Raw genomic sequence first — 23,165 nt, forward strand, 5'->3', positions numbered from 1 at the left:
GTGAGCGGGCACGGGGCAAAGGCTGAGGGGCTGCTGGGAGGGCGGTGCTGGTAGGGGGGGTGGCGGCTGTACCTGTAGATGCGGGGGCACAGATGTTGCGGCCACCACAAGGGAGCTCCCATCAGAGGACGAGTCCGTCTCGCTGGTGTCAGCTCCTGTCACCGCCGTGGAGCTCCCCTCGCCCTCCGTCCCACTGGGGACGAATGCTGAGGGGCTGCTGGTAGGGCAGTGCTGGTAGGGGAGGTGGTGGCTGTACCTGTAGAAGTGGGGCGCACAGATGGTGCCGCCACCACAAGGGAGCTCCCATCGGCAGACGAGTCCGTGTCGCTGGTTGGTGATCCGGTGGCCGACGTGAAGCTCCCCTTGCCCTCCGTCCCACTGGTGAATTCTAAGTCTGTGGTGTGGCCCTCCATGGCCATGTGGGATGCAGCTCCCTCGTGCTCCGGTGCCACTCTACCTCCGCCTGATGATGCTGATGCACAAAAGAACAGGGAGAGCACAAAAAGGGGGGGTAGACAGAAGAAAGACAGGTTGAGTGCATGGCATACCGCTACCGTTGGCGGACAATACAGACACAGCAGCCCCCTGCACTACGCCGTGTTCCTGGCCCCTGCAGATGCAATTTCTGGGATCTGGCCTACATGGCTATGGTGGACATCTGCACACATGGATGCCACAGGGGCATCTATGCCTGTACTTGGCACTCTACTGCGGTGGGGTAGAGTGCCACATGGCCTGCATTACGGAGGGGCCTAGTCTACGTATTTCTGCCTGGCCTAGGTACACCCACAGGCCTCCTCCCCCACCCAGACCCCTCCACTGCGCGCAAAGTCAGCAGAATGAGAGAGTACTCACCCCCTTGTGTCTGCTGTGATGCCCTCAAGTGCCCATCCAACTCAGGGTAGGCCACCGCCAGGATCCTGAACATCAGGGGGGTCATGGGGCGACGGGCACCCCTCCCACGTTGGGAGGCCATCCCCAGCTTAGCCTCCGCCGTCTTGTTGCTCCAGCGGCGAATGTCCTCCCATCTTTTACGGCAGTGGGTGCCCTGTCTCTGGTGGACCCCCAGGGTCCGGACATCCTTGGCGATGGCATGCCAAATGTCCTTCTTCTGGTGGGCGCTGACCTACATGACATGCACAAGGGAAGAAGCAAAGTCATTAACAACTGCACCGTCGATGTGAGTGGCCCCCCTCCCTACTCTAGCCATGCGGCACATTCATTCACATGCATTCATGTTCCCTGAACTCTGCCCCCTTCCCTCTTACAACCAGCCCTCTCCACCCAGGCCTAGCCCATACAACGTGCTCCCTGTGTACTAACCTGTTGGTCTGGAGGACGGTAGAGTTGTGTGTACTGGGGGAGGACTCCGTCTACCAGTTTCTCCAACTCCTGAGCAGTGAAGGCAGGGGCCCTTTCCCCAGACGCAGCAGCCATCGTCGCTTCCAGACCGAGGTCACAGCAGCACTTGCAGTGTAGGTCCTCTCCTGTCGAAGATCAGGTATCTAGTGACTGAACAGATAGAAAATGGCGGTGACGTCCGCAGCGGTGACGTCGGCAGCGGTGCGTATCATCACCGCCGGCGCACTTGTTCATTGGCTTCTGGGACCCATAGGGTCCAATGTTAACCAATGCAGCATTGCGCCGTGGTCTACGCCCCCCTACCGCGACGGTGTACAATGCCAGCGCAGTTACCCCACAATCCCATTGTCCCAGTTTAGAGGTCAGGCAGCCGCCATTTCAGGGGCCCACATGGCTTCATTTACTTCTGCGTCACACATAGCTAGGCCTACACTCAACACACATACAGGAAGGGTTTTGTGTTTGGTGTCGTCTTCTGTGTAACTCTGGGTACATACCTTGAAAAAAATTGACTCTATCGTCGCTGTTGTCCTTCCTATTCGCTGTCAGCTGGGACATTTGAGAAGATGGCGGAATCCTCCGGTGTACCGACCGCTGGTGGACCTGTTGACAATGGAGGAGCGACATTTAATCGTCACCTACAGGTTTGATCGTGCCACAATCCAGGAACTATGTACCCAGTTGGAGCCAGACCTGATGTCACCAATCCGCCATCCCACTGGAATCCCCCCTGACGTGCAGGTGCTGTCAGTGCTCCATTTCCTTGCAAGTGGGTCTTTTCAGATAACAGTGGCCATGGCATCAGGGATGTCCCAGCCTATGTTTTCCAACGTGCCGTGCAGAGTGTTGTCTGCCCTGCTGAAACACGTAAGAAGATACATCATTTTCCCTGAGGTGGAAGATTTGGCTACAGTGAAAGGTGACTTCTATGCCCTTGGACATATTCCCAACATCATAGGTGCTATCGATGGGACCCATGTAGCTGTGGTCCCCCCCCACAGGAGTGAACAGGTGTACAGGAACCAGAAGAGTTATCATTTGATGAATGTACAGAAGGTATGTTTGGCAGACCAGTACATCTCCCAGGTTAATGCTATGTTCCCTGGCTCAGTGCATGACGCCTACATCCTGTGGAATAGCAGCATCCCTGATATGATGGGTCAACTCCAGAGGCACCGTGTGTGGCTTTTAGGGGACTCTGGTTACCCCAACCTGTCCTGGCTATTGACCCCAGTGAGGAATCACAGGACCAGGGCAGAGGAACGCTACATTGAGGCCCATGGGTGGACTAGGAGGGTGATCGAACGCACCTTCGGCCTCCTTAAGGCCAGGTTCAGGTGCCTCCATATGACAGGTGGTTCCCTATTCTACTCACCGAAGAAGGTGTGCCAGATCATCATCGCCTGCTCGATGCTTCACAATCTTGCTTTGCGACGCCAGGTGCCTTTTCTGAAGGAGGATGGTCCAGATGACGGTGTTGTGGCAGCTGTGGAGCCTGTGGAGCCTGTGGACAGTGATGAGGAGGAAGCTGAGGAAGAAGACAACAACAACAGGGAGTCAGTCATACAGCAATATTTCCAGTGACACACAGGTGAGAACATTTTCATTTTTACCATTACATTCACTGTCACACGTCTTCCTCTATCCTGTGTGCAATTTCATGGGATTATTTGGTAACTGAGTTGTTCCTTTCCATTATGGTTTCACAGGTGTGGTAACCAACGTGTGTCATCTGCATGCAACCTTCAAGGACTTGTGATGTGTGACATTGGTATGTTGCCTTTACAACTAAAAACGCATTTTGACTCTGTCATTGATACTACATTTTACCAAATCATAGACTGACTCCAGATTGTTTTGTGGTTCAAGGGTGTTTATTTAAGTGCTCAAAAATGGAGGGGGGTTGTAAAATGGTGATGGGTGATGGTAGAGGAATGTCCATGGCAGAGTCCAGTCTATTATTCTCACAGGTGCACTGCCCATATGGGCATAGGAAGTGGAGCAGGGGCAGTTTAAGTATGGACAGGGTAACAAAGTGGGACAGTGGGGGGACAATCAGGGTGGTCTCATTTCCTGGCGGGCGTCTTGCTATCTTGCTCTGTCCTGTTCCTGGATCTCAGGGACCGCTTGCGTGGTGGTTGTCCGTCTGCAGGGGGTGGGGTGCTGGTGTGGTGGTCCTGTGGTGGGGCGTCCTGTCCACTAGCGCCGGTGGAGGTGGTGGGCAGTTCATCGTCCATGCTAGTGTCAGGGGCCCCTTGGAGTGCCACGATGTCCCTCATGGTCTGCTGTATGTCCTTCAGCACCCCTACAATGGTGCCCAAGGCGGAGCTGATGGTCCTGAGCTCCTCCCTGAACCCCAAATACTGTTCCTCCTGTGCTGGGTCTCCTGAAACTTGACCAGGACCGTCGCCATCGTCTCCGGGGAGTGGTGGTATGCTCCCATGATGGAGGAGAGGGCCTCGTGGAGAGTGGGTTCCCTTGGCCTGTCCACCCCCTGTCGTACAGCAGCCCTCCCAGTTCCCCTGTGTTCCTGTGCCTCCGTCCCCTGGACCGTGTGCCCACTACCACTGCCCTCAGGTCCCTGTTGTTGTTGGGGTGGTGGGTTATCCTGGGTTCCCTGTAGTGGTGGACACACAGCTGATTGACCTGTCCTGGGTACGGAGGTTTGGGCCCGCTGGGTGGGTGCTGTACTGGTGTTACCAGAGGGTGGAAGGTCAGTGTTGGGCTGTGCCTGTGCAAGGGGAACCGACTGTCCCGAGGCCCACGATGGTCCGGGCTGGTCATCAGGCTCCAGTAGGGCAGAGCTGCTATCGTCACTGTGGGCCTCTTCTGTGGGTGGAGTGGAGATGTCTAGACCCTCCGGTGTGGTGACAGTCCTTCGTGATCCTGCAGGGGCATAAGAGCATGATTATTGCATCTGTGTGTGTGATGGTGTGCAATGGGTGGGTGGGTGTGTGTGTACCCCAGTGCAAGCATTTCTGTGTGGGGGCTTGTGTGATGATGGTTAGGGGGTTGTTATGGGTATGTGCAGTGGCTATGCTTTAGTGATGGGTGTCCATGCTTAGTTGTGTCATGCAGGGCTTGTTGTTGGGATGTGTGGTTTGTGTTATTAGTACATTAGTGAGGAGTTGGAGTGATAGGTGAGGGTGTGAGGGTGGGGGTGTGTGATAGCATGCAGGTAGGGTGGGGGATATGATAGTTAAGATTTCACTTACCAGTGTCCATTCCTCCACCGACTTCTCCGAGGCCCTCAGGATGCATGATGGTCAAGACTTGCCCCTCCCATGTTGTTAGTTGTGGGGGAGGAGGTGGGGGTCCGCCGCCAGTCCGCTGAGCCGCGATGTTGTGCCTGGAGACCGTTGAACGCACCTTCCCCCGTAGGTCGTTCCACCTCTTCCTGATGTCCTCTCGATTTCTTGGGTGCTGTCCCACAGCGTTGACCCTGTCGACTATTCTGCGCCATAGCTCCATCTTCCTGGCTATGGATGTGTGCTGCACCTGTGAGCCAAATAGCTGTGGCTCTACCTGTACGATTTCCTCTACCATGACCCTGAGCTCCTCCTCGGAAAAGCGGGGGTGTCTTTGGCGTGCCATAGGGTGGTGTGTGTGATGTGTGGGGTGGTGTATGTGGTGATGAGTGTGGTGATGTGTAGTGGTGTGTGGTGTTTTGTGCGTGGATGTTGTGTGGGTGATGGTGTTGTGTGCCTCTGTGTGGTGGGATTGTCTAATCAGTGCTGTCTCTCTGGCCTTCATGACAAATTTTTGGTCATAGGGGTTTGTGGGTGATGTGGGTGTGTGTTTTATATTGTAATGGGTGTGTGGGAGTGTTGTTTGTATGTGTATCAGGTGTGTGTATTTGGAATTGTCCAATGTGGTGGTATTTTAGAGATGTGTGTGTATTTTGAGCGTGGCGATGTGTACCGCCAATGGAATACCGCAGTTGAAAGACCGCCGCGTGGATTCGTGGCTCGTAATAGCATAGGTGTGTTTCTGTTGGCGTGGAGGTGGAGGATCTATTTTCGCCAGTTTAACACTGACCTTTGGTGTGGCAGAGTTGTGTGGGCGTCTGAATTTCGGCGGATTCCGAAATGTGGGTCATAATAGCTATGGCGGAATTCCGCGGCCGCGGCGGTGTATTGGCGGTCTTCTGCACAGCGGTAAGCGGCTTTTACCGCCAATGTTGTAATGACCCCCATTGTTCTTTGATTTAGGATGCTTGGCAATAGGTAAATATTGGTTCATGAATCTGTATAACGATCAAGATGCCCGTAACTGTCCTGTCAATGTTTGTTTTGAGAAGCTCTTAATACTTCTGCCAGTTTCCCCCCGAAGTGTTACTGTTTTATTGCGAGAGGTAGTGGAAAGGACTGCTCAGCACTCTTGTGACTTCTGGGTCACGTTCATGAGACTTGCCACACTCTAGCAAGTATTGATTCGTGCATGTTATAATTCCTTTCCCATTGGGCCATATGCCTGGGAGTAGAGGGAGAGAAATCTCTTGTCGACAGGGCCAATTTCTTTCTCCCAACTCACAACTTCTGTGCTGACCTGAAAACTTTAAAGTATAAGGAGAGACTAGTGTAGTACACTCTGACTTCTGAAAAACAATCCTCTCTAAATTCCTTGTTGCTCTACTATTAAGAATAGACAGAAACTAGCAAGACGAATGGGGAGTGTGTGGTAGTATGGAGGTATCCCTCATTATAATATACCTTTGTCTACCCTACAGCCAGACACACACAAACATGCACATATACACATACATATACATACACAGGAACATACAGAACTAGAGACACAGACAAATGCGCAAATCACGCCCGTATCATAACTTGAAGATGGAAAGTTACCTTGAATATGTTACGGCTGGGTAAATAAGCAATTTGTTTCTGCATTAAAGTTAAAGCAACCTCCACAGCAGCTAACCTACAGGTAGCCTTGAAAGCTACAGCACAAAGACAAATCTAACACCGATATCCTTTGGGTCACTGACAATTCTACTGAAAATGAAAACGTTTGTGATTGTGTCCAGTCAGTGATGATTTGCTGCCCTTATCTTCAGTCCTCCTTTCTGCTGTCCAAACCAGAGGTGACTCTTTGAACATTTAAAATCCCAACAAATACAGTATAGTTATGCCTTGTTGAGCTGTATACAAAGTGCAAGTCTAGCTACAATGCAATGATTCTCCGTACTAGAGAAGACAATCCCTAGTGCGCAAAGGACCCATACACTTGGAGAAATGAAGAACGGAGATGGAAGAGACAAAAAGACAGAGGTGAAGGTTGTGATTTACAGTTATGAGTTGGGCTGCGTGAAGAATGGGACTATAAAGGGAATGGGCCACACTAGATAAGGCAAAGGTGGGATGTGCTACAGAGACCTAGAAAAATGTATATAAAATAGCCTTGGATAATCCCAAGGATTGCTAAAATTTACAGATCTAGGTGGTCCACAAACTGATAAACACTGCCGAAAGTATCCCTTCCTCAGAATGGCAGTATCCCTGGATATTCTTAGAAATAAGTTCACGTTGGTAGGGTACATTTTTATAAAATGAAAAAGCTAATATTCCTTCGATTTATTTCGGAAAATATTTTTTCAAGTGAAAGAAATATTGTGGCTTTACCGGAGTGTCGAGTAATTACTGAAGACTTAATTTAAATAAACCAATAATTATTTTTATAGAGGCCCTGGGTGGATTGGGGTCCGCCATATAACGAGCACACGGTGTATGAACATCTCACTCCTGCTATTTCACAGCTGTACTTGGTTATGAAGATGGTGAAATAAAACTATTCATTTAGACTTATGAAAAGGCCTTTAAAACGATTTCAAACCTGAATTGAGAATTATGAGCTTTGCATTTATGGTCATGTTTAATTGCCATTCTTTCATGTTAGCTGCATTTTCAGACTAACTTGCTGATCGGTGCCGCTTTACAATCAGTCAGCACAAGGCATGGAAAATGGAAGGAACAAAACTTTCGTTGTGCCATGAAATACAACAGGCTCTTAACTTAATATGTGATTAAGACGTTTTCCCTCTATGCTATAATGCAGAACCCAGTTCCTTTAACCTACCCCCAACACCACTCTCAACATCACTTAGAGATTACTGTTTAGGTATGTTGCAATGTTTATCTCAGTCCGTGTACTTTGGGGCATCATTTATCACTTGGGCAGAGGTCCCACCCCCCCACCCCCAGCAGAGGTCAACACATTGATAGCAGCTCAGATGCACAAAAAACGATATTCCCATCAAAGGCAGTACTAGCAAACAGGCACGTATGCTGGCTGAATTAAAGGGTACGCATTCCAGCAGAAGAGGGGCACTAAAGTGACAGAAGCACTCGAGGTCGTGACTGTTGTCCCTGTTCTTAAATGGGAAGACCGGCGGCAGATGTTCAAATACTTAATCCAATGTGTTGCTTAATTTGTAAGAATAAAGAAGTGCCATAGCCCAATAAGGTTATAAGGATGTCGTCGTCACACAAGAAAGTAGTTTGGATAGGAGGAAAACATGCCTTTTTATCAACCAGTAAGACCAAAACTGCATGCTGTACTCCATTTCATCATGTAGATCTTGGCGTAGCTGAGTAAAATCTTCCAGGTATAATACAACAATGTGTAGTAATGGTATTGCCTATGGACTGTTTTACCGTACATTGCCAACACCAAGCCTGCTTCTCTCTTACAGCAAACCTTTTGTAATGCATCAAACATTGATCGTCTTTCAAAATCCTGTCTATTGCAGTCATAAACGAAATCCTGAAGCCCTTCAAAGCCAGTTTTTTTCAAGATGTCTTACCCTTCACTGAAACCCTCTCTTGTGAAACTCTCTCACCCTCACTTACCTTAGTCTTTGCCTCCTTTAAGAAAGTGAGTTATGGCACAGAGCAGACATGCTTATCTTAAAGAACACATGTAAAGCATTTAGTAGTATCAAAACCATTAAAAAGACACAAACAAAACTCAATAAAAACCCTACTTTAATTTATAAAAATAATAAAAAAGCAGTAAACAAATTGACACCAAAACAATAAAAACACAATAAGGAGAATTGGAGATATGAATTTGGTAGCATTTATGTAAAAATAGCACCAAAAAGTCAATGGTCATGGTAGACAATGACCTAAGTGTGAACTCAGGCTGACTGCTCCAGATCAAGGGGCGGAAACATCAACTAGGTTCATATCGGTTCGAGGTTTTACCTTGTGACTAAGAGGTCTCATTACGAGTGTGGCAGTCTGAGGACCATCACACCCAGGGCAGTCCGACTGCCTAATTCCAACCCTGGCTTTCGGCCCCCTCAGGGACCGCTGTCCCTGCTGGGAACATGGTTCCCGATGGCATGACCGTGGTCAGAGTTGAACTCAGCGCCACCTGACTGATTTCAACTCCCCTCACTGCCAGCCTTTCCATGGCACTTTCACCGACATGGAAAGGCTGGTGGTTAGGGTGTCCTGGGACCCCTCATGCCCATCACTGTCAGAATGTGCTCTGGCTGCTATGCAGACAGTGTGCATTCCGACAGTGCTGATCAGTCCCCTCTGTGCTGAGTGATAACACTCGGCTCCTGCAAGGAGGCAGAGTGCTATCTCAAAGCATTGGTCTTGTCGGTTTGACCGGAGGAAGCGCATTATTGCAATGTTCACGCCTGTCAGACTGGCAGGAACATTGTAATATGGCAGGTTGGACGCCACCGATATGGTAGTGGAATCTTCCCTGTGAGTTTGGCGGTCCCGCGGTGGGACCGCCAAACTCATAATGAGGCCCTTAGCATTTTTTTATAAAGTCACACTCCTTCAGTGGAACAAGGCAGCAGGCTGCATCCAAAGAAGGCTCCACATTGTTGAATAAGTGTTGGACGAGGTCTCAGTGAAGCTGTTGGTTCTTGCAGGAAAATTAAAAATTCCCACAAAGGATAGTCTCTTTTTCAGAGCTCAGAATCCAGTAGTGTGGCAAAGGTGTGAGCTGTATCCAAAGAAGGCTACATGTGGCTGGATACCTTATCATGGAGGTCCTACTGAATTGGATTTGCTGTAGCAGAGAAGCTCCAACTGACGAAAAACCTGTTTCTTCAGCCCAGCAGTAATGCACCTTGGTTAGAATGACATGGCAGTTTTGTTCCAGTCTACACTAGGTCTTGAAGTCCAAAAATGTTAAAAGGCCAAGGATTTCAGTGATGTTAGGAGACATATAGTTAGACACTGACAAGAGTCCCTGGACATCAGGACTAGAACTTGGGGATCACAACTCACTCCAGCAGAAGCCAGCAAGCTCCAGGTCAGGTCCAGTTGGTACTGGTCAGCTGAGGACTTCAGGTAATGGCCTCATGCAGGTTGTAGCAGTCCTATAGTTTGCACATGAGGTGAGCCAACTGACCCTTAGAGTCTACTTCTTTCCCCGGGGTACAGGTGGGATCAGGTCAAGCAGATCGAGCCTCCTCACATATATAAAATTGGAGGTGTAGTCTCTCTTCTGTTCTTGCAAAGGTCCAGAGGGTTTTAATGAAGGTGTATTGATGTGCCACATTTATGCTTCAAAGGAGGTGATAATGCCTTTCCCAAAAGAAAGGAGTCTCTTTACCCTTAATGAATGTAAACAAATTGTTGAAGAGTAGGTAGTAGCCCAGTGGGGCCATTCCTAAATCTTAAACTAATTAGGAATCAAAGTAAGCATTTCTTTTTAAATAAATTCCGGGTCAGCAGACCATCATGTCTGTGATTACCTTAGCAGACCACCATGTCTATGATTGCTTTTTTTAAACCATTTTTTTTTTTAAATGCAACCTGTTTTCCTTACAAGAAACATGACTCAATTTAAGAAAAAAAGTTTGCAATATTCAGCAGACCTGGCCTCCCTATTAATCCAAATTTCACATGGAAAATGATATCAATGTAGTCTTCATGATTAGACAACTGTGTCAATGATTAAAATAGTCTAAGGTGGTTGCTACATTATTCCACATCCTTCACCTTTCAGGCGCACTTGCATTTGGAGGAGTAGATTAGTTGAGATGATGAAAAAAAGACAGTTTTCTCCAAACCACTCAAACCAACAAGAATAGCACTTTTTGTTTGGTCTCTGAAATACGTCTGATTTTTCAGTTTCAAATATTTACTGATAAATATTGCTCAAGACAGAAAGGTTTGAATGTCTACAAGGGACATTTTTGTAGTATTTTTAGTTCTAGCAATCAGGATGTGTCATCCCCATATGGCAACAAATGTCTATAGGTGTCAGACATTCTCTGCATTTATCAACCAATTGTTTAAACCAAATTATTCGAAGGGACTGAGCCAGTGTAATAAAGTGGGGACATGATTAAGGCAGGTAGAGCCTCCACGCAAGCAACAACCAAGTGAAAAGATTTTAGTGAATTTAGCACCAAAAGCACAAATCACCAACTGTGGTTATTTGGTTGTGCCAGACTGGTACAAAGTCACACGATCAGGCCAACAATGATGGAGTGCAGAGAGGATACAGGAGCTAAATTACTCCAGCTGGGAGGGGTATCTTATGTCCTTGATTCAAGGCTTCACATCGGTGTGCAACGGTTCCAATCAAGAGCTGCACGGTACTGGGGAGTCCTGCGTCAAGTTGCATAGCGCTGCATTGGTTCCAATCAGGAGCTGTTAGAGCTGGGCTGCAAGGTTCTGCATTGTGTTGCATTGCACCTCATTGCATTGTATTGCATTCATTTCGATCAGGAGCTGCGAGTGCTGCGGTGTGAGGTCCTGCATCAAGCTGCTTTCATGAGAAAATTGAATTTTTGAGACATCTAGTTGTCTCATGACCCCAAGACCTTCCCATGTCAAGCCAGAGCTTTTCCTTCCATTGCTTCTTTTTACTTCATACTGACTGCTAAAAATCTCAGCCCCCAAGATTGGTAGCTGTGTTTTTTTTTTTAAAACTGCAGTCAGAGAGAAACCATTAATGATGTTCCCAGCTCCATGTTCTGCTGCGATCAACCATGATGATTTTCTCAGTTGGTAATTGTAGCAGATCTTCTTCTTAAAGAATTTGCCAGGTATTTTTGCAAGTCAACTCAAATTTCTTACAAAACCTCCAAAGTGTTGAACAGAAAAATATACATTTTTGTCTGTGATAGTACTGCACATAAATTTACTTAATCATTTAGCAATTACAGACCAAGCTATTCTCTAAATCACAGGGTTTTCAACCACTAAATTGTTTTTTTTCTGTTTACTAAATTCATCTTGAGATGTGTGATGTGTCAATGGTTTTCAGCAGCAGTTTCAGTTGAAAACCATTCACATAAGGTGCTAACTCATTTGCAAAGAGTAAGGTGTATTGTGGTGCTCTTCCCCTTTGTGAATGCTAAAAACACTGTGTTTCATGGGAGATAGTTGTCTATGGGATGACTGCCAACTCTGAAATGGACAATTTAAAAAAGAAAATAAACTTTATTCTTTAAACCTTTGCTGCTGGGCCTTACCAGTGCTGAGCCCTTTTTTGATTATATGGGGCAGCTCAGGGCTCCATAACATTTTCCCAGATAAGGTAATCATGCCAAACAGTGCACTTTTTCCCAGTATTCTGTGGATTCTAGAGGTATCCAGGGTTTGTAGATTACCTGGAGGGGAGGGTGACAATAGACAAAATATAGAAACATTTTGAGATAATTTGAAAAAAGGGAAAAAATGCTCCAGATAAAAGTCTTTGTTATTTTCCTAAAAATGGCATCTGCTAATGGTTTGCTGTACTAAAGTCACCATCCTCCTAGCATTCAGGAACATGCAGAGCTCAATCAAAAAACCTAATTTTGTACCACAGTTTCAGCATTTTTCTAAAAAGTAGCCTGTTTTCCCTCATTTTGCACTCTCAATCTTCTTCCAGTTATGGTAGAAACCAGAGTAAAACTAGTGTGAAACACCGCTCTGAAGTTGGACAAAATTCAAAATTTTGCAAGGGGTCATATGTGTAAATCCCTCAAGGTTTTCCCAAGGAAAATAACTGTTGGAATAAAGAAATATTGTGAATGATGATTTATTCTTGTTTTATTTATAATATAGTGTACGTATTTGTTTGATGACTTGCATTTTGATGGCAAGACTCATCGGAAAAAGATTAAGAAAGTGAGAAGGAAAAAACGGGCATTGGTGGCAACATTTTTATCTGTCACTTTTTGTCATGATGGCACATGTACCATTACGTCTGCTAAACACTTCTGGTTGAGGGAATATATATGGTTTGTAGGATCCCTGTTGGAACTGGGGTTTCTGGGTGTCAGAGTATGCACTCTGTACAAGCAGGAACCATTGCTCCAGTCAGGGTAAGCTAGAAAGACTACACACTTAAAGACAACCTGCGCTCACCCATTGGCAGCTTAGTAGAGAGCAGACATACTTATCTAAAGAGGCAATGTGTAAAGTATTTGTGGAACACACTCACAAAGGTACGCAGTGAAAATGTCACGAAAATACTCTGCACAGATTTAAAAAAAATAGATTCTATTTTTATGAGTAAAACAAGACCAAAATGACAAAAATCCAATAATTTGAATCTGAGTTATGAAATTTAGAAGAATAAATCTAAAGTAGTGCTTAGGAGTCAATAGCGCTAACTGGTTACTTGAGGTCGTGCTACACTGGGGTAAATCCAAAGTTCAGGCCGACAGTGATGAAGGGCAGGTTGGCTACAGGACCCAAGCAGGGCCCGCTGACAAAATTACTTTGGATGAAGCATAGCATCAAGAAGTAATGTGAAAATGATGTGTCAGATCTGATTGCGCAGCCTGGGGATTCATCATATTTGAGCTGCACATATCTCAATGTGAAGTCCTTGAGCTGCTCCATCGAACCCTTTGAGAGGAAGGAGATGCGTTGTTGGTGAACTGTGCATTCAGCAATGCAAAGGCAATGCACTAGGGCTGGTGGTGATGCATCTATCCTGAGCCACACAGTCAGTGATGCGAAGTTCTCATCCTCATCGATGATGCATTGGCATCGAGGTGGGATGCAGCGGTTCCAATCAGTGCAATGACGATGGTGCATTGGTTTTCACGGTCTGCAACTCAGATACTCACTACCAAGGGCCCAGGACTGGATTTTCACCAATTGGCAGAGCAGGACTCACAGCAGGCAGATTCCAAGTGCTGGTTGCAGGCACTCTTCGATGTCCCTGTGCCTGTATAAGAACAGGGGGCAAGCCAGCAAGCCCTTGGGGTCCCTCTTGGCTCAGGTGAGATGGGCCAGTCCTTGTCCTTAGCAGGCAGAAATCAGGAGGCAGGAGGGCAGCTCTGCAAAGCAAAAAGCAGTCCTACCAGAGTGTCAATCCTTGTAACACAGCAGTCCTTACGTCTGGCAGAGATCTTCACAGCTCCAGTAGTGTACTGTCTTGATTGGGTCAGACATCCAATACTTATACCCAGTTATGCCTCTGGAGTGAGGCTGACTTCAAAGAAGAGTCTTTGAAGTGCATAGTGGTGTTTCTTCCTAGCCCTAGCTCCACTATCAGTTGAGGGTAGTCAGCCCTTTGTGTGGGGACAGTCCCTCCCTATTCAGGTGTAAGTGTCAGCTACCCCTATCTCTTCCTGCCCAGGAAGAGGTATCAGAATGCAAATGAACACAGATGAGTTCTATGCCACACCCAGTTTTCCTGTGTTTGTGGCTGTCTAGAGAGAATGCACAGAGTACAGCTGTCACGCACACCAGACGTGCATTGGAGACATGCTGCAAGGCATACAAAGCAGTATGAGCAGAGAAATGCTCATGTTCTAAAGTGCCATTTGTAAGATAGTAATGGTAAATCCAACTTCACCATTAAAGATGATTTCTCATTCCCATTCCAAAGACATGAAACATGACATAGACACTCCTTTCTAATCAGGAATTACAGCTTTAAAGTGTTTTAAATAATTCCCAAAATTAACCTGTGAAAGGAGTAGGCCTCATAGTAGTAAAAAAGTATTTTAGGAGTTTTTCACTTCCAGGACATGTACAACTTAAAAGTATATGTCCTACCTTTTAGATACATGGCACCCTGCCCTATCAGCTACCTGGGGCCTACCGCAGGGGTGACATATGTAATAAAACAGGAGTTTCAGGTTTGGCAAGGGGTTTTAACTGCTAAGTCCATGGGGCAGTCTAACAGGCATACTGGCTCTGCAGTGGCAGGCCTAAGACATTTTGAAAGTGCTACTTCAATGGGTGGCACACCTGTTGCTGAAGGCCCACTAGTAACATTAATTTACAGGCCCTGGGAATATGGTATACCACTTTACAAGGGACTAACAAGTAAACTACATATGTCAATCGTGTATGCACCAAGGTTACCATGTTTAGGGGAGAAAAACATGTACTTTAGCACTGGCAGCAGTGTTCAGAGTCCTCAGGAAAACAGGAATATTCAGCTAAAAGTGGAGAGTAAATGGCAAATATTTTAGGGGGGCCCTTCAAAGAGGTCCATTTTCCAACACTCCCTAGAACCCATGGTACCCAGAGCCAACAACTGAGACGTACCATACAATGATTTTTTCATAGAGTTAAGAGTACAGACCAACTTATATAGCAGAATAGAGAGAGTGAAAAAGGATATAAAGGAAACATATGTTTTTTTCTGAGTTGGGCACAAGAAATTAGTATAGAAGCAGTGATTATTTGCATATCTCTGAATTTGTGAGTACTCATACTAGCTTATAATTTAGAGAGAATTTTTCAAATTTCCACCTTTCTTATACACTGGCTTACATTTGAAAGGCACAAATGCAGTGAAATCCAATTACTTATAACACATATTCTACTGTTGTATGCTCCCACAAGTCTTCCAATAGTACTGGTACCTCACTTGCGTGAGTAGATTTGTTTTCAGTGTGGGTAGCTATAGATTGTGGACCTTAGCTCAGCCAGCACCTAGCCAGCCAGTACATTTCATCCAGGGTGGGCTGTTTCGCATAGGTCCCACCACATTTTTGTTTGACCCAGAATACCTTCCCCTACTTAAACTTAGACAAAAAAAAAACACAGTGTCCTCAAATTTCTGTGATGGAAAGTTCTTACATCTGTGGGGACTCACAAACTTCCACCCACACAGAATTCCACCAAGTCTCCTGATAAAACAAGTATTTCTCTTGTGTGGATAGACCTAATGCCTGTAACAGGAAAAGGCCCAAAACGTAACATGAACACATATCATTTTTCCTCTGAAAACTGACCCTTTTTTCCAATGTGGTTAGGTCTAGAATTTGGACCATAGCTCATCCAGCACCCAGGGAAACCTAGCCAACCTGTACATTTTAAAAAACTAGATACCTAGGGGTGTCCCAGGAGGACTGACTTGCATGGGTCTTATCACGTTTGTTTACCCAGAATCCCTTGCAAACCTCAAACTTTGACTAAAAGTGATGGAAAGTTTTGGATTCATGCGGGAAGTCACAAACATCCTTTCACCCTGCGTTTCTTCAAGTCTCTCAATAAAGACGGTGCCTTACTTGTGTGGGTAGAGTGAGGGCCCACTGCAGAAAATGCTAAAATGTGGGCAGCTCTGGATTTTGTACACTAGCTTAGCTGGGACCCAGGGAAACCTAGCCAACCTGTACATTTTTTTAAACTAGACACCTAGAGGAATCCAGGGTGTATTCACTTGTGTGGGTCTCACATGTTCTTATACCGAATATGTGAACATAATCATCATACAAGATAATGTATCCTGTACCCCTTTTCAAAGTAACTTTGGTTATGATACAAGTTACTAATTGAGTTTGCACACTCTCAACGCAAGTATAAATGTTGGTGAATAAGTCTCGCAGGACATTTGTTTAACTTGATGCACTTACTCTGGATCTAATCGGCAATCAGGGTGGTCCTTGTGTAGTATACATATGTTCCCTAAACAGCACTTCAAAACCTAGCCAAGCCTTTAAAATTTCCTCACACAGTGTACTCTCTAACAAAATGTCATATGTTCTGTCCATCATTATGTGCAGTGTGGAAAATAAAATTGCACTTGTCAATCGGTGAACAGAACACTTACCACATTCTGATGGCAGATAAAGGTGTCAAACAGGCCATAAGGAAGTCTTTGATATCATGAATTAGAGGAACTACAATTCTGCAGCTGCTTGCCTAGCAAAGTAGTGGCCCATGGAAAGTAAGTATCTATACACAGAGATTAAAAGGTTTACCTAATGGCAGCTCCACCTCAGTTAATTTCTCAGTACTCCACTTTTGTATAAGACTTCATAAAGCAACTAGAAAAACACATGGCTGGCTGGGATGGGCATTGGGGACAATAAACACAACTCTCCTGCCTCTTTACCTGAGTAGAGCAGACTTTACAATGACATAGTCAAGCCTTTTTAGGTGTTTCAGGAATGTGATTAGCAAAATGTTGCTCCTGCAACCTTGCCATGTCCTCTAGAACATATGAAGTGGAGTCTACCGCTTGTGTAGCAGTAAGACTTTCAGGGACAGACAACGTAAAGTCAAGAAAAGACATAAATCTTGCTCTGGTTGTCTGACGACCAACAACAAATGCATTGTATGTTGCCATCTGGATCAGTTTCTTGTGCCATGTGTGAGCATTATGACTCGCATTGTATAATTGAAGAACCTGGACGTGCATGCACTTGTTATAATCAAGTATACATCAGGGATTGTGATGGGGGAAGTGCTCTTATCATGAATTGCAGGGAGGATGTACACATCACACCTACCTGAGAACTTGACTGTGCACTGTTTGTTGGAACACAATACAGTGATCTCAGATTCTGGAGCTTCTTAGAAACAATAGCCTGCAGGAATCTTTTGTGGTGACAACAAACTGTGCCACAGGCCACTGTGCCAGTTTTGTACAGCTTTCTGAACAGCTCTACTCCCATATAGAGATTGTCCACATAAAGGTTAGAAACTTTGTGAAGGAATGGCTGGGCAAGCTCCCATACAATCTTTCTCGTGACTCTTAGTGTGAGAGGACAACTTATAGGGTTTAGAGTGGAGTCTTTTCCTTACACTCTCAAGCTGTACATTTGCCAGTGCTTTTGCTCACAAGGTACTACCTGGACAGCAGCCACCCACAAGAAAAGGACTTTTCAATGGGTATATTCTTTCCAGGAGAATAAAGCTCTAGAAACTTTTATTTTTTAAGTGAATTTCTATTTTTTTACTCTATTTCCTACTTATTACATTCCTGTAACCTTTGTTTTTTTCAGTGAATTTCTATGTTATTTTTAACATAAAGTAATTTTCATTATTAGTGGGTACGTGTGTCTCTGAGTGAGTCTATGAGTGGGTGCATGAGTGTCTAAGTGTGTGTCTGAGTGAGTCTGTGAGTGGATGTGTAAGTAGTTGTGTGAGAGACTCTACCACAAAGGAACCATACCTGCCATTTTATCCAACAAGAGTCCACAGCTTTACATGAAATTTCTACCCAAACTGAGTTCTTTCTGCCTCCCTGGATAAATGCATGTATTCTACACTACAGCCTTGCAATGGACCACAAGGAAATGTCACCAGTGACCTTGTGTGCGTTTGGCAATATAATTGTTCCTGGTGTCTGCTTCTTTAGAATTCTGTGATAACATGAATCCTCCACAGAGAGGCCAACAAGACTACAACAATATAAATCTCTACCCAATCAGGATCCTTCCTCTTATCTCAATGAAGTAAGTGCTTCTTTGCTTTGTGGCGATAAACTCATGTTCCTCAGCATTAAGAACATTTGGGAAGTCCTTTTGGGAAGCTGTACATCATCCTGACAAAAGGTGGGAAAACATTTGCATACTACTAAGGTGGATGGGGCGGGTCAAGTGAGCAGAGCTTCCAGGTAGTTTGCACATTTAGATACACATAGCAATTTAAAGAGAGAATCATGTACTCTAGCGGGGTGATTGTCGGACCGGGGACCCAATCTCCCGAGGCCCACCACTAATTAATGGGAGGGGAACACAGCCCACTACCCCAGCCGATTTTAGCTCTAAGAACCCCATCCCCTGGGGCCCACCACTATTAAATGGGGAGAAAGGCCATGTACCCCACCTCCTTGGGCCAATATAAGCCCTGGGGACCCCCTCCCCTGGGGTTCGGGAATGTCACCTCGGTGCCCTGTGCACTTAGTGTGCACGAGAGGGACCATGGGGGAGCCTTATGGCCCATCGGCTCGCCACTTCCTGCGGGAGCCGGCATTGCACTTGCTCACAGGGAGCAGATAAACATGCAGCTCCCTATGTGCAAGAGCAATAGTTTTAACTCTTTCCCTGCCCGCATCTCTGCAGGCAAGGAAAGAGAGGAAACCTCTGCTTCCACCAGGCAAGAGCACTTTGGCGGCTCTCACCTGCTGGAAGCAGAGTATTTGCTCTGACTTGGTGGGAGCTGTCAAAGATGCCGCCAAGTCAGAGCAAACAGCTATGTCCCCGGGGTGGGCAACTATAACTCGTGCCCTCACTATTCACTGCTAACCACCCTATTACAACACTCATGTCATCTTTTATAACATCATTCATTGATAATATCACTATAATATTTGCAGTAACATCATTGATGAGAAAACTGAGCATGGTGAGGTATATTTACCTTGGGGCAATAGTACTTGTTAATTGAAATAACTCTAAATATAACAGCTAAATTTCTATGGTTTTGTGAATTTTTGTTTTTTAATTCTTTTTCCTAACTGTATCTAGGCCTGGGCATAGGAGATTGCTCTGCTGGCAGAGTTTGACAAATTTGGACACTTTGTGCTTCATGGAGAAGCGTATAATTTCTGACTTCTGCAATCTGATGGTGAGCAGAGGTTGTTCAAGCATGTGAGGCTGGTTTGGCACTCTCTCATGAATGTCACTGTACTCTCATGAAACCAGCTTCTAGCTGTGACAACAGCCAAAACAGTCCTGCTCTTAAGCACGAATGCACCTGAAATTGATTTTCTACTCTAGATACATCTAAATCTAGTCAGAAAGTATTTTTAATGGATTTTATGGATTTTCTTCTCCAATGGATCCTTCAAGTTGTTTCTTTTCAAACAGAAAGGAAGTGCCCCAGATACTTCAACTTCCTGTTCCCATCCAGCAGGCTTCTACCAATGCTTTTTCCATCTCCTTGTCATTATTCTCTTGGATTTCGAGGAGGAGGGATCCCTCCCTTTGACTGCTGAATATACCTTTAGATTTAGGGACCTTGTTTTTGTGAAAGCAAAGAAGTACGTTAAAAACTCTTGAATAAGGGTGTTGCTTTCTTGCGAATGCCCCAGTATTTCTTTGTACTTGAATGTAATCTCAAAATGTTTTTAGCGGTGGGTGGCCTTGAGTATAAGTATGGCCTTAGTCATTATTTTGCATTTCATGGATTTTTCATCTTCTGTAAAGGAAAATTGTTGCAAACTCAATGTCTGTCCTTTTCATGTTTGTAACATTTGAAATATTATTTTACTATGTGACCTAGATTTCCTCAGGACTATCTAGCCAAGAGGCCCAGTACTAGAAGTCATCAGTGTATGAAAAAAATATTTCATTGGTATATGTTTTTAAAACTTCATTGAGGGTAGGGATGGCATTGGATTCAATTAAAAATGTTGGCTATTTTTTGCATTTAATTATTCTTTTTGCCAAAAGGGCATATGTTGTGTGGTAAAATTTGATGGCATAGGGGGTTGTATGTACTGCTATAAATTGTTTTTAGCTCAGTTAATTTTCATGTTTTGCATTGCTGAATTATTGTTAGTGTTTTCTTCAGTGTTACCACCATGCCTCCTTACAGCCAGCATGTGTGTGTGTGTGTTTGTCATCATCCACTGTTTGTTTTTGTTCTTCATGCCCTTTAGCTAGGGGCCATTTTGTGTAGTCTATGTCCATAGGTTCTCATGTATTCTTTGTTCTCCATGCCTCCTTTTACTAAGTTGCTGTTTAACCATGTAGTTGGTAGCCTTTTTCTACATCCAGCTGGTGTGTCTTTGTCAGAGGAGTGCACGTGTTCTTCTTTGTTCTCCTTGCTCCTTGTTGTATGACCATGTGGATGACAGCTATTTTGTGCATGCAGTCAGTGTTCCTTTGCATGCAGCCAGTGTCCTTTCTTTGTTCCCCATGCTTTCTCTTGCTCCTTGCTATAGTTGTTTGATCATGTGGCTGGCAGCCAATGTGTCCATCCAGCAAGTGTCCCTTTGCCATAAGATTGCATAAGTTATTTTTTTGCCATCCCTTCTTGTCCCTCGTTGTTGTTTCACAAAGTGGCTCACACCCATTTTGTGCATCCAGCCAGTGTGTCTATTTAAATTTTTAAATTTTCTATTTTTTAAATTTAATTTGTTATTCTATTATTTTCCAATTCAATTGTTTATTTCAATTATGTTTTGAATTATTTATTTTAATACTTTTATTCTAGTTTTTTTTCTTCTTGTAATTTTTTAATTTAATCTACTCCACCATCTTCTCCAAGCACCACTTCTGATGACAATGATAGGGAAATGGAGTGGATCCCAGCAGAGTCCAGGAGATGCTGGGAGATGCAAGGGAAAAGAAAAGTTCCAGAAAGTCTTAGAATCATGGAAGGGGATGATGATGAGCAAATCATTGTGAAAGCTTGCACAGAAGAGTCCAACATTACTATCCAACTTGGACCTAGGAATGATGGCAAAGGCAGCACCGTCAGCTCTCATATGTGTAAGGCCCCAGCAGAGACCTGCACAAACCTGTACCTCAGTAGAAGTATGCACTGCAGAGAGGAAATCATCATATCCACCTACCTCCAGTTCTTCTTCAGGCATTGGCCAAATAAGAAACTACTTCTCCCCAGTTTGGGACTTTTTTTTACGATTAGCAAACAGGAGGAGATCATTGCAATATACTCCATTTGCCATGCAAGTGTTCGTCGAGGTAAGTCTGGCTCACATTATGGTACTGGAGGTCAGGTGACTCATCTGAAAAAATATAATGAAATCCATTGGGAGGAGCATCTTTAGAAAATTGCCGAACATGGTTGCGATGGTAAAGATGAGGAGAGCCAGGAAACATCAGCTACAACTGTTCAAATCACAGTGGAAGGTGAGGAAGAAGAGTGTGACATCCTCATGAAAAGCAGCCCTGTCCCCAGCAGTGCACCAGAATCAATCACCGCAGCAACCTCACAATGGCACAGGTAGACTCAGAGTCAAATTGCGACACCACAGCATATGGTGACTGCACCATAATGCACATTGAGTTTACTACACGTACATCTCAAAAGTCACCTGCACCATTAGCCTCACAAAATAAGAAAATCCAGGCTACAATTGCCATCATGTTTGGGCAGAAGGAGCCCTACGACCACAACAACCCAATGTCATGTTTGTACAATAGGAAGCCCGCAAAAATGTTAGCACTGGACCTCCTCTTTTTTGTTTTTGTGGAAGGGGTGGGATTCTTAGAGTTTGTGGCAGCTATCTGCCCGAAATGAAAGGTTCCAAGTTTGATCTATTTTGCCAGAGTTACTATTCCAGCACTGCATAACACTATCCGCCTGATGACAGACATGTGGAGAAGTGTCACACAACAGATTACAGGTGCATCACAGCAGACTGAATCTCTTTTGTGGGGGTAAAGAAAAAGCTATCTACAGGTCTTGGCCCTGAAGAAAGTTTTAAGATCACTTGGTGGCATGCAACAGTAGCCATGTTCACCCTGGAGAAATTACACACAGCTGCAAACACCTTGAAATAGTTTAATAGCAAGGTGTCTAAATGGCTGCAACCCAGAGATCTCAGAATTGGATTTGTTGCACAGACAACAGCAATACAATACTGAAGGCCTTGGCAAATGGTTGTTATTGCAAAGCCTTTTGTTTGGCACACTGCATCAACCTGGCAATGCAAGACTTTCTAAAAAAAGAAGACATTGCCAGCAGCATACTGACCACCTGTAGACATATTTCAGCCATTTTTTTTAAGCTCAGGAGCAACTTTAGATTATTCAGCAAGATAACAGAGTGCCAGTTAAAGCCATGTTACAAGAGGTGCCAACATGTTGAGACTCAACCTATTATATGTTGCAATGTCTGTTTGAGCAGTACAAACAGAGCAATGACCATGGCATTCTAAGAGGAGGGGATGGACTTGGGAAATATATGACTATGGGTGCTGACAAATGGTGTCTAAATAATTGCCTCACAAAGATGCTGCTCCTTATTGAGTTTTTTATGCAAGAAGTTAGCAAAGAAGACAGTATGATGGGACAAGCTATTCAGTTGATGCATCTGCTACAGGACCAGGTAAAGAAGGTGTCTGAAAGGTTCATACTCAGAGGTGTGAATGAAAACCCAGAAGCTCATGCCTTGGTTGAGAGCCTAAGTTATCACTTGACTTGTAATGCAAGGCTGCAAAATGACATTATCTTGTCCAAAGAGTACAAATGTGCAATCCAACTTGATCCACGGTACAATTATTTTTTCCACTTTCATTCCTTTTTCTGAAGGCGATGTTTCAAAATACAAGAGGTGGATTGTTGACCAAGCCAAAGATCCGCAAGAAGAACAGCTGAAGCTTAGATAGAGTCCCACTCCTCAGTTCTGGGCTACTGCCCTCAACTTCTAGAGAGAGCAGTCTTGTCTCACAACAGCCAACCCCAGCAACAAGAACACCAGAATCCATAGCATCAGAAGGATCAGACCCAACCTCTGCATTTGCTTGGTTCCTAGTGGCAGGTTTTAAGTCCAGTGCAGAGGCAAAAGCAAAAGAAGTTGAGCAAGTGGCAGCACCAATGACACTTCAGATTGTGTTACAGAAGTATCTGGATGACCCAAAAGAGACGTATGTGGATCACACCCATTGGTGTACTGGCAACAGAAGATCCGCCAATGGCCAGAGCTCAGCAGGCAGGC

Source organism: Pleurodeles waltl, chromosome 1_2, assembly GCF_031143425.1.
Source record: "Pleurodeles waltl isolate 20211129_DDA chromosome 1_2, aPleWal1.hap1.20221129, whole genome shotgun sequence".
In the NCBI taxonomy this organism is placed as follows: domain Eukaryota; kingdom Metazoa; phylum Chordata; class Amphibia; order Caudata; family Salamandridae; genus Pleurodeles; species Pleurodeles waltl.